This window comes from Anabrus simplex, chromosome 10 (assembly GCF_040414725.1).
Source record: "Anabrus simplex isolate iqAnaSimp1 chromosome 10, ASM4041472v1, whole genome shotgun sequence".
NCBI classification, from domain to species: domain Eukaryota; kingdom Metazoa; phylum Arthropoda; class Insecta; order Orthoptera; family Tettigoniidae; genus Anabrus; species Anabrus simplex.
Window position 1 is genome coordinate 78270519 of NC_090274.1, and position 12554 is coordinate 78283072.

The window sequence follows — 12554 nt, forward strand, 5'->3', positions numbered from 1 at the left end:
TTTGGGTTAGCTTTGGGTTGTTGATGATTATCAATCGATCACTGCGAGATAAAACGTGTTTTAATTCAAATATTTCAGGTAGCAACAAAACAGATCACTCCATCCCACTATGACAGCCAAGAATGCAACGAGAAGATGAATAAACATATGTATTTTCCTTTCAATACTAAACATTTTGCCCGGCTTAATGGCTCAGACTGTTAAGGTGCTAGCCTTCTGAACCCTTCTTGGTAGATTCGATCCTGAGTCATCCCGTTGGAATATGAAGGAGTGCAAATACATCAGCCTTGAGTCGGTAGATTTACTGGCGCGGAAAAGAACTGCGGGAGTAAATTCCGGCAATTTGGTTCCCCCCGAAAACCGTAAAATTAGTTAGTGTGGCGTAAAGCCAATGATATTATTATTAAATTATTTTACACGGACAAATTTTAGTTGACCCTGGAGCCCACAGTTGAGATACCAAACCTGCAAACCCAAACAGATCATAACCTAATAGCTGGCGACTCTACTTATACATATAAACTTTATTCCTGCAATCTTGTGCCAGGAGATTTGATAACTCGGCAGAACGTAGGATTCATAATTTCTCTCATATAGAATTTTGTTTAAGCTTCAGTGCCGTGTTTAACATTCAAGCTGATAACTATTGGAAATGTAATCAGATGTCGGAGGAGAGAACATGAGCAGTTTCGTGATAATGGATAAAATGAACACTCGTTCTTTTCGTCTTGAATTTTAGGATAAAAATATGCCACTGCATGTTCCATACGGCCACTTTGCATTTATGGTATGACCAGCTTTTACACTGAGAAATAAGTATGCAAGTAGTGCTGCCTGGAAAGCAATTCCCAACGTCATTATTTCCTTGTGTCCTAGAATTTTTAGTCTTGTTTTGAATCTGTTGGTATTAGTTATTAAATTATTCCCTTTGCAACAGTAATTGTGGGTAAATGGCTGCTCGGGAAAGAAGACCTGATAGTATCGCTGACCACCAGCACGCATCTCTACAGTGAGTAATAACCTTTTATTGAACGATAAAGTTCTTCCTGAAGAGTGATTTACATCTTTGCAGACAGTACAGTACAGATAGTACACACAACACGATTGTCTAAATACGCTAATACAGTAAGTTGTGTGATGCAGGTTATAGTGTGTGTGTTTCAATCTGTTATTCAGCTTCTTTATAAAGACGTGGAGGGCTTGTCTCCCTTGATCCTGTTTCTATGCCTGTAGGCACCATGTTCTACTATTTCTATTTTTTATATTTCTAGTATTGTGCACTTGTGGAAATGTAGTCAGTTGTAGGAGAAAAGAACATGAGCGGTATCGTGAGAATGGATAAAATGAACACTCGCTCTTTTCTTCTTGGATGTTAGGATAAAAACATGTCACTAAATGTTCCATACGGCCACTTTGCAGCGAGGAGACGGGCTTTGTCTTAAAGACATAAGTGGAATGGACACCATACAGCGGCGACGTGACTGTGGTGCAAACTGCCGCTCGAATTGCTGCAGTCCGCTGCGCCACAGCCATACACTCTCGGTGGTGCCACGGGGACGTCCGCAGCCCGGTCTTCTTGCGAGCGTACCTTCTCGTGACCAATGCTGCCAGCACGCATGCCCACTGGAGACAATCCTGCTTAGTCGTTCTGCAATAGCGCGGAAGGAAAATCCACCTTCACGTAGCGCTATTATACGGCCCCCCTTCAACCACAGTGAGCCGTTCATACTGGCCTCTTCGCTGTCGTAAAGGCGTTCTTCACCCACTCACAATCACTCTGTCAAATCTCACAGGTAACTAACGCTCTCGCACAGTACAGCCTGTATTTAAAGCACACCTGATGTGCAAATGGCATATGGCCGCTGCTAGGGCCACGCTAATGCGGGGAATTTGAATCAACTTCACTTTTCAGATGTGTAAACACGTCCACCAACAATCGTTAATCTAGCATAACTCCTTCTTGGTGTTTGGATATTTTAATTCCACCAATGTGATAATAATAATAATAATAATAATAATAATAATAATAATAATAATAATAATAATAATAATAATAATAATAGTTTTACGCATTTTTATCTGCTTTGGTAGATACGCTGAGTGTCAAAATTTCTTCCGTCAGTTCCTTACCATGAATAAAAGTCTAGTAAACCAGACTGGTCGATTTGACCTCCAGCAGACTAAAGAAAAAATGAACCCTTCAGCTCTAGCTCAAAGGACCTACACTCTACTGTCTGAAACCTTGGCCTGGCTCACTTTAAATCCCTTGAATTTCTAACAAAACTGCAAATGAACTTTCCTAATTGTCTCGGCTGTTACTATTATTTATATTGGAGACTGAAAATTGTGGCACACATATGCGCGTGATGAAGTGAACTAGGATAGTAAGTATGAAGTAGTACACCGGAGTGCTGACAGAGGGTGAGATAGAAAAAACATCCCTGCACTAGTACTCGGCGTACATAGGGTTGGTTAATTGGGCACTGGTTACTGGGTACTTCATTCGACTTATTTAGGCTATATGAAAGATATACTTTCTTCAGGTTATCAAGGTATAAATGTGTAAACGAAAGTTTTGTGTATTTTTAATATTTTTGTCTTTCATATTGTATACTTCAGTTCAATATAACAATGAGTATTGCAATATAACCTCAAAATGTATATGCGAATGTATGCCCTACTTTGCCTTAGATACCGTTAATAATAATTTTACTTTTCCTAGAAATGCTGCTGAAAGCCTCAACTAATGCTGTATAAGGGAGTGACAAACATACAAGATAGTGGAATCGGGGATATACTTGTATTTTGGTATGGGTACTCTTGAAGTGTATATCCATTAGTGGTGAGCGAATTTGCTTGAATCTATATTAGAAAGTCAGGTGGCTGCGGTGGTGATTTTTGTTTTAAGAGGAATTTCAACTAGGTAATCATCCTCTGAACAAATTAAGTGAGAAGAATGTGGTGATGAGAAGGCTGAATATTTGGCTATCAAGCCCAGTAGCCCTAGGTTATCATAGAAGAGGTTACGTACACGTTGTCATTCGCTTCCAGAGACAGATCCAACGGTGAGCTGATATTGAAGTATATTCTCTTTCCTGCAAGTATAAAATATTAGGCCTATTTGTCAACGGACTCAAAATTTCCTGTATCCTGAATTTCGACCAATATTACTCGTGATGCGGTTTTAAAATATTGTCATATTCTTTCCAGATTTTTTGATTAAATGTCAAAATTACTCGTATTTTTAAACTAGGAATGCCTGTTCTGAAATATATATTTATTCCAGTAAATTGTATGCTTATTACACCTCATTATAAATAATCTCTCATCCAAAACAGGCAGTGGTACGGTACACCACTGCTACTGTTGTAAAAATGTCAAATCACATAAATTTTTAAAGAAATGTATTTTATGTGTTTAAATGTTTGTTAAATTAGTAATCTAATATATCGTGAGTATCATAAGATACAATGTCATGCATCGAATAAGGAAAACTTCCAGGGGGTGGTGTCTCAAGAATGGATGTCCCATTACCACGTACTAGAGCTATGATGTTGAGCTGAATAAGATCAGCAGTTGATCGCGTATCGCCGGAAATCCGAGCGTTCCGTTGTCCAATCTCTTTGATAAAATTAAGCTCTCGTTATCCCAGTTAGCATTCGTATCAATGGCTACTGGCACGAAGAAAAATTTGTCCAACAAATCGCTGTATTTTCTTCTTTTGGCATATTTCCTATTCCCGGGTGCACCTCCAGCACTCAGTGATGAAAGGGGAAGATTGGACTGGGCGAATGTGTCGGTACAGGTAAAATCCCACAAGAGAGATTTACCTCTTTTCCATGGAATAAGTGTCATTCCGTGTAGCCTTTTACGGTCAGAACGGCAGCAGATAGTGGGGTCTCGTGTAGGAGGAACGTCTGCTGAAATCAGAACCAGCAATATGACATCGTTTATAGTGGAGTGGCGTAGGTATCTGCCTTTACATTTCAAAAACGAAAGGCCATGGAGGCCACGTCGAACAGCATAGACACAAAAGCTGAGCGCCGGTGAGGTTCGCAGACGGCTGCTCCCGAACGTAAAGCCACAGTGATACGGAAACTCTCATTGGAAAGATGAAGACGAAGAGAAGTCTATGGTAATGTTTGGAGCAATGCAGCGGATTCAGGAGAAGCAGCAGCGAGGGTACGGACTTTGCCTTCAAGACTACTAGTTGGCTGTTGCAGAAGCGAGTGGGGATGACTTGATAAGAGCAGCATCCCAACCAGATTGAATACTTCTTTTGCCAATAAATGGGGGAATTACGCCGACCAAGCTTGACCACCGAGATGTGCTCTCTTGCAGGGCAGCACCAGGGTCCAGGCATCCACCAGGTGGAAGGTGAGCCTCGACAAGACGAAGAGAAACGTGGATAGACGCTAAAATGTCGGAATCGCCATATCCGCAGCACGCTGAATGCTGCATCTTTCAGAACGATGAGGAAGAAAAGACGGTAACCAGGTATTGCCACTCAGAGAGCATTTGAGGAAGGTTTCGCGACCGGTTTTTAACACAAAATCGAATTCCTTCAATATTGGGGTCTCACGCCAAGACGGAGAACATAGCAAGAAGTACACCAATCACGTGATGAAAAACGAAGCGCGGAGCAAGAAGAAGGCTTACTGTGACGAAGCCATGGAAAGACGTGATATAAACGACTTAAGTTTCGTCGTCCTTTCAGCCAATAATCTGCACAGAGCTCCAGGGGATAGCGCTACACCAGCTGGAACAGTATTAGATGTTGTTAAGAGGCGAATTCCAGGGTCACAAGCATTAAACTTCTCGTACAAGTATCTCAGCTTTTCCCGATGAACGCAGAGAAAACACAGTTCGCTGATAGAAAAATTAAGATGTAGACCAATGTTTGAAGCTTGTGTGCGAATGTTATCGAGAGATGAAAGGACGAAGTCAGGTTCATCAGCAATGGTACTTTCATCAAAATATCAAATGTTTAACCCGGTATTAATGGAGTTGACAATCGACTGAAGAGTAACTAGGAAAAGAGCAGGACCGAGTGGGTCACCTTGTTGAACTCCACATTGTGAAAGTATAATTTCTCCATCATGGAAAAGGTTAATTGTTTGTTAGCTGCACTGATAGACATACGGATAGATGGAACGAAACTCATTCTTCACAGCGAACAACATAGCAGCACGATGGAATTCGTTAAAAGCATTACGAAATTCTAATTTAACGAAAGCTTTCTGGCACTAATGGGGAGACGAATAATAGACATGTGCGGCACGGACAGCAGATTCATCTCCGTTGGGAACACACACTCCACACTGGTGGGGAGATAAAAGTCCATAGCAGGTGTACGGATTCTGTAACATACGATTTTCGCAGCTAGTGGACCCTAAACGGTATCGACAGCAGTAGGGAGAATGCCACCACATTTCTTCTTCAATGCAGTGATCAACCAAGAAACAGTGGAAGAACCTCGAGAGGGACTCTGCCAGAAATGATAAGGTCAAGTAGACCTCGAGAAGATCTTATGAGTTGGTCCTTAGAATCATGCTCTTGGCATTGGAGAAGGTATTTCAGGACCAATGGACGAAGGCAATCCAGTCCACCAGCAGATCCAGAAGAAAAAGAAGAGATTGCATAAATATGTTCTGTGGTCGTCACTCCAGGAACAAAAGTTGATGTCTTCTGAGGATCCGGAAGAACGACTGGACCTAAGTTGGTAGGTAGATTCTCACGAAGGTCTTCCAATATAGACGCATCGGGCGTGATGACAGTATGATCAGAAATAAGTAACAGAACTGCTCCCGGAATGTCGTCATCGGAAAGTTTGTTCTCCACTCTCTTGACCTTGACTGAACTGAGAGAAGAGTGAGACTTCCGATCATGGAAAGAAGAAGTGGGTATGGCATCACGGTGGACATCATTCCAACATCAAAATCTCAGTTCAACCCACGACGTAAGGTTGGTTACCTCATCTGATTACTGAGGAACACGCAGAGCGGCTAAAGGTACAAGGTCATTCCAGATACTAGTATCGTTCGAATTGGCCACACGGCGAGCAACTTCACGCAAGGCGTCGGCTACGGCTGAGCGAGCACTCTGGACGCACGGCGCAGAACAGGAACACAAGATTTTAACTGAACAAGAAGCGGGCCAATTTTTGATGTTGAAAATTCTTCAGTTCAGTACTGTTAATCGGTATATATCACAAGGAGCCGTGTCGATTATCCTTCATAATGTGGGGTGGCTCAGAATTTCCTCTAAGTGCATCAATATGTGACATACATGGTTCGTAAGACACCTGGAACCCAACAAGAATTTTACCGCAATGCGGACAAGGCACTTCGTTTATACATCATGACACATTACTAACGCTACTTGTATTCCTTGACAAGCCCTGCTGAAGCAACTTCATTTTAATTCTTGTTAAAACCGTAATAAAATTCTGCGTTTGATGTTCTCATGGTCTTGAAATTTGGCACGATATGTGAAGTTATTCTGACACAGCGCTATTCGTGTGCTAAAAGAGAAATAAAATTGCGTGTCATGGACTCTGCAAGAGATGATTGGGGCGGTGCTATGTAACAGTCAATAGTTCGAGTTCCTGACAACTAGCTGATGCAGATTTGTTTCGTATTACTCTTCAGTTAGGAGCGCGGCTTTGTAGATGATTATCTTCCAAGTGCATGATCAATCTCAAAGAAAAGTTAAACAATATGGCTGCACTTCAGGACTCTAAACATACATTATAGACTGTTATGTATTTCAGTGTTCAGTCTGCAAGCCTCTGTGAACGTACTAAACGTCGCCAGAATCCTCTATTTGCAACTAGTGCTGTGGTCTCATTTAGTTCTGATGTACCGGTAACGGCGATACAAAACTAAGTACGTAATAGGAATTTTAAAAACTTACGCGTTACGCTCCGGCCGGCTACGAAAGACTGACTGGACGGCGAGCAGCAGCTGTGTGCCTGTGACGTAGAGAGCGGGTGACGTCACAGCAGGCCTCGCCGCGATACAGAGCCTAGACTGATGTGGAATGTTCTTCGAGTTTCTATGGGTAATACCTTTCCCCACAATAATTAAACAAATTTAACAACATCACCATGTAACTCGATCCCTTATCTATGATCCTGCCGAGTTTCACGTAAATCCGAATGAGGCGATGAAGTTATGGAACGAGATGTGAAGGCCCGGATCAGATATAAATACAATACTGCTTCACTCAGCAGAGCAGTGTGTGGCCTGAGTGTGTGGCCAGAGTGTGTATGTGCACGCTAGCAATGGGGTTCATACAGTCGGTTCGCGAGGACCGTGATCTAGCGTGAAGCGGCTATCAATCTTCGAGTCCGTGGACTTTAAGCCAATCGCGTCGAATATGGACTTGTACGGATTTCCTTATACTGTGAGTGACAACTTTTTACTCCGACGGGACGTGATATAAATTGTGCTTCGTCTGAACATTATCAAGTGACTGTTATTCTACACGAGTGTCTAAGACTTGCGAATGTTTTCGAGTGCTCGTAATTTGAAGTTTAATGTTCTGGACAGGACTTAGAACAGTTTGCTCCTTACAGAGTACTAAATACTTCAAGTTTATGAGACTGTGTTTTAATCCAGATTTACTCGATTGCAAGCATGACTACGTCACTAATTTACCATTTCATGAACTGTGTAAATATTTGTAGGTCATGAACTGTGAACTGTGCATGTGTGAACTGTGCATTTCAATTCTACTAAACAGCACATTTCAATTCTACGAACATTCAGTTTTACGAACAGTCGAACCGAGGACTGTCAATACTCGATTAATTTCGTCTTTTGATTTCATGTTATTATCAATACGTGGATGAGTTCGAATTCACGAGTGAAACATCTTTATTTTCGAATCCAATTAAATTACGTTGAACAGTGCTTCAAAGAACTAAGTCGTGCGGCATTACTTTACATTGTACCAAGTGCCACAAACTTCAAGTGACTCTGTTAAAATTCGACGATAAGTTTCGAGTGGACTTTTATTTTTATGAGTATTAAACTTACATGCTCATTCGAGTCTAGTGGCCTTCTTTCATTTAACACTGGACAAAATTTAGTGACATTTCACCGTGTGATAAACTCTCAAGGATACATTTTTTTTCGTGTTTGAACCTTGTTAAAACCATTGATAAACTTTCCTCTCATCTGTGCAGAAGCAGTCTTTGCATTAACTCGCCCCAAGGCTTAACAATGTTCATTCACGTTCATTATTCACGAGGACTACCTCAACGCCCTTCATCAGCACCGTATGAATCTTCAAGACGTCGAATGGATCTTCTAGAACTTCCATCGGGGGATGAATGGTGGTTCACTGGTATGAGAAAAGGAGGAGCTGTCGGAATCCAAGGACATCGCCAGCCCTAGGACGAGGAACATTTTCTACTGTATCTACTGTACAGAGGTGACATGACTTTGAATTTATTAATAAACTCAGAGGAAAAATTCTAAGATTTATTTCTAAACAAACCCTCTCCCTCTGTACGCACTTCAACGAATGGTACACGCCCTGCGTCTCATGTCTACCGAAGTACCGCATTTACTGTTACAGAGGAGAGGGGGAGAAATTGGCACCCAACGTGGGGCCGATTTGGAGTGCAGTTGAACTAGAAATTAGCGCTTCAGCAATATCAGAACCTAATTATGAGTGCAGTAGAAATGAAATTGACACTTGACCATTCTAGGCTCAATTTTGAAGTACTAGTAATAAATTAAGAAGTGCAGTAATAGACAAAATCGCACTAAAATCGTGTGACTTAGCAACTTAATCCAGGTACATTTCCAGTGCTTGTGTGGAATAGCTATTAACATTCCAGTGAACTTTCTAACAAGATTTAACTTCTCTATTATAAGAAGTGCTATCAATGATGTGGGATAATTGTTTTTGTGTGTGTTAAATGTCTTGGAGATTTTACTTTTTGAGAATGTTTGAATGACTTTGAACATGAACTTTTAACCATTGGTCAATAATGGTGATATCTGAATTCTTTTCAAGTGATTTATGATTTTCTTGTTGCTTGGTTTAAATACATTACCATCGAAATGGAAAATATTTTACCTGCTATTGAAGCTCTTAAGATTAGCTTAAATGAACGTATTGCCGAATCGCATGCTCAAGTAGGTGCTGATTTACAGGCTCGTATTAACGAGGCCAATGCCGCAACTGCAGCCAACTTAGAAAGTCGTATCACACAAGTAACTAAAATAATTAACACCAAGTTTACCGAAGTTAATGCTAATTGGGAAAATAGGCTTACTAAAGCTAGTTCTGAGATTGAAAACCGTTTCTCAGAAACTAATGCGAAGATTAATTCTAAGTTTACGGATATAAACGAACGCCTCACCCGTGACTTAGAAACAGTAAAACAGGACCTTAAACTACAAATAGTTGAAGATTTAAAAGCTTCGTTTCCTACCTCACATCAATTGATTAAGGAAGTTGAAAGCTTAAAGGCAGAATTTCAAAAATCTCATGGTCAGTCATCACAGGCACAAGCAAATATAGCCTCTATTCAGGATAACATCCATGAATCTTTTAAGACTAACTTTCAGAAAATAAGTAATGAGGTTAATTTACTTAAAACAAAGCAGGAGGAAACAGATAAGCATGTAAAAACCCAATTAGAGAGCGCACATACTCAAATCATTCGCATAGGCCGCGACGTAAATGAAGTGAAGTAGGACCTCGAAAAGGAAGTCCAGAGAGTGAAAAAACTCCATCCGTGGAAAAGTTAAGACTATCAAGGTCGAATTGCAAGGAAAAATAGAGACGATTGATAATAGAATCTCTCAGGTGGAGAAGGAGGTGTCTACACACCAGTGTCAAGGGTCTAGCGGAGATACTTCTAGCATTTCCACAGTTTTAAAATTATCAGACGATAAACCTGCAAAATTTTCCGGAAAGGAAGAGTACACAGCGAAAGAATTCCTTCTCAACATTGAAGAGTACTTTCAAGAGAATAAAGAACGATCCGATCATCAATTGAGGATAGCTTCTAGATTATTAGAAGGGAAAGCACTAAATTGGTACACAGAATTTAAATTTAACATTAAAACCGATGATGAGTTCAAGGAAGCCTTTTGAAGAGGTTTTGGAGTTCAGAAATTCAAGATTTGATTAAGCTACAGTTGTACTCCAGGAGATACAACACAGCTATTAATTCTTCACGATATTCTGACTTTCTCATTTCTCAATTAAAGAAGATGCAATTCTTTGATCCTCCTTTGCCAGAACAGGAGTTAATACAGGTAGTAACTTTACAATTTCCGGCGCATGTACAAGAAATTCTTGTGGCAGCCAATGTTCAAGGCCTAGAACAACTTGATGATTTATTAAGGAAACTTGACACTGCCCATACACAAAATCCGCCCAGGGTTACTAAGACGAAAGAGGTTGCAACCAACCATGTCGAAGTTAACAACCCGCCGAGATCGAATCCCGAACCCCGTGAGGAAGTAGAACCACGGAGAGATTCGTTATCTCATTTCCGGCGGTTTAGGAGACGTCCATTCGGGCAAAGTACGCCTTACAGACGTAATCAAACGTGGAAGAAACCTATCGAGTCGCTTACTCGAGATGGAGATTCGCCGAGAGCCGAGATCGAAAGAAGATGGAGAGAAACTCGCGAATATATCCAGAATCGAAACCGGGATGAAGGATTACCTGGCGCTACCTCTTTAGAATACCAAGAGCACGCCAGAAGACAGAACACGACGCCTGCGATAAACCCCGAATCGGCAGGCGCAATTAAAAAACTTCGACAACACAACAATAAGATTGCCTGAAAACCGGAGTAGAGAAATAATTTGTGTCACTAATATTAATTACTGGTACTTGGATGACTCAGATCTCTTGTATGAAGATCCCACTCCTACAACACCAAGGGTCCAGCGAAGTCTTCCAGTTATTAATATTACTTTGGATTCCCTTTGCGTAACTGCCTTAATCGATTCTGGAGCTCAGGCTTCATTAATTTCTGAGAGGTTAATTGAAATGTTGAAGGGGGAGGAGACATGTTATTGATACCAGTCGCACAGATCAAAATTAAAGGGATAGTACCGGACAGGCATATCAAATGTAAATTTCAAGCTTTCGTTACATTTGACATTGAAGGTGTCCTGTTCGAGCATATATTCCTAGTCATTTCGCCAATGAAATTCAACGTCATCCTAGGGTCAGATTTCCTAGCCAAGTATGGGGGAATCTTTGATTATCCTGCCAACGTCATACGATTTTTTAACATCGACTCTGTAGAGTTGCACCTGGTAGACTGTAATAATTTGAAGTGCCAAGGTCTGGGTACCCCATTCATAGAAACCGGAGGCAAGATGAGCGATGCGCTGCCTGCCGATGAAATAGATTGCGGAGAGGGTAGACCCAGTCAAGAGGGACCCGTCGAGGGCCAGGAAGTGCCCATTATTGAGGATGTGTTCGACGAAGGTCGTGATCACTTCATATTTCTCACCAGTTCGGCTGAAAGTCCAGAGTTCTATTCCCGCGTGGCAGAAGCAACTCGACAAATATTTGAGAAATTTCCTGAGGTTTTTGATGACAAACCCGGCGTTATTAGAGATTTGGAGTACCAATTGAACGTTAAGGACACCTCTCCTTATAAAAAGCGGCCCTATCCAGTTCCTGAGGAGTACCGAGAGGAAGCCAGGACTGTGATAAAGGAGATGGAAAAGAATGGTATCATTTCTAAATGTGTCACTCCGTATCTAAATCCCCTGGCCATTAAAAAAAACCGAACGGCAGTCTCCGTTTGTGTCTAGACGCGCGCATGCTCAATGATAACTTGTATTGGAACACGATCATCCACCTTCACTCAGGGATGTCATCCGGAAATTTAGAGGCATGAAGCTCTTCTCTACTCTGGACATGACGTCATCTTATTTTCACATCTTATTGGCAGAGGATAGCAGGAAATTTACAGGCTTCATTTTCGAGAACATTACATATGCATTCAATCGGCTCCCTTTCGGGATCAAGAATTCGGGGGCAGTTCTCATCAGGGGTCTTGAGAATCAATTATCCGATGAGATTAAAAAATCGCAACGATTTATGTTGATGATATCCTGATAGCTTCGGAGTCCTTAGAGCAACACATTGAAGACGTCAATAAGGTACTCGACGAACTCAAAACCAAAAATTTTAAGATAAATGCCTGCAAAAGCCAGTTTTTTAAGACAGAGGTACTGTTTTGGGTCACCTCATTAGTGGAGACGGGATCAGGCCTAACCCGGCCAAGATTCAGAGCATTTTGGATTTCCCGAAACCCACAAAAATTAAACATGTGAGACAATTCCTGGGACTGTGTCAGTTCATTGCACAGCATTGCTCAGATTACACCAAGACAGTGGCACCCTTGCAGCTGCTGCTCAAAAAAATAACAGGTGGAAATGGTCAAAGGAATGCGAGGAGGCTTTTTCCGAAACAAAGAAAATGTTTCAGGGAAGCGTACAGTTAGCATATCCTAACTTTGAACGGCCCTTTTGCCTTGAGTGCGACGCCAGCTCCGT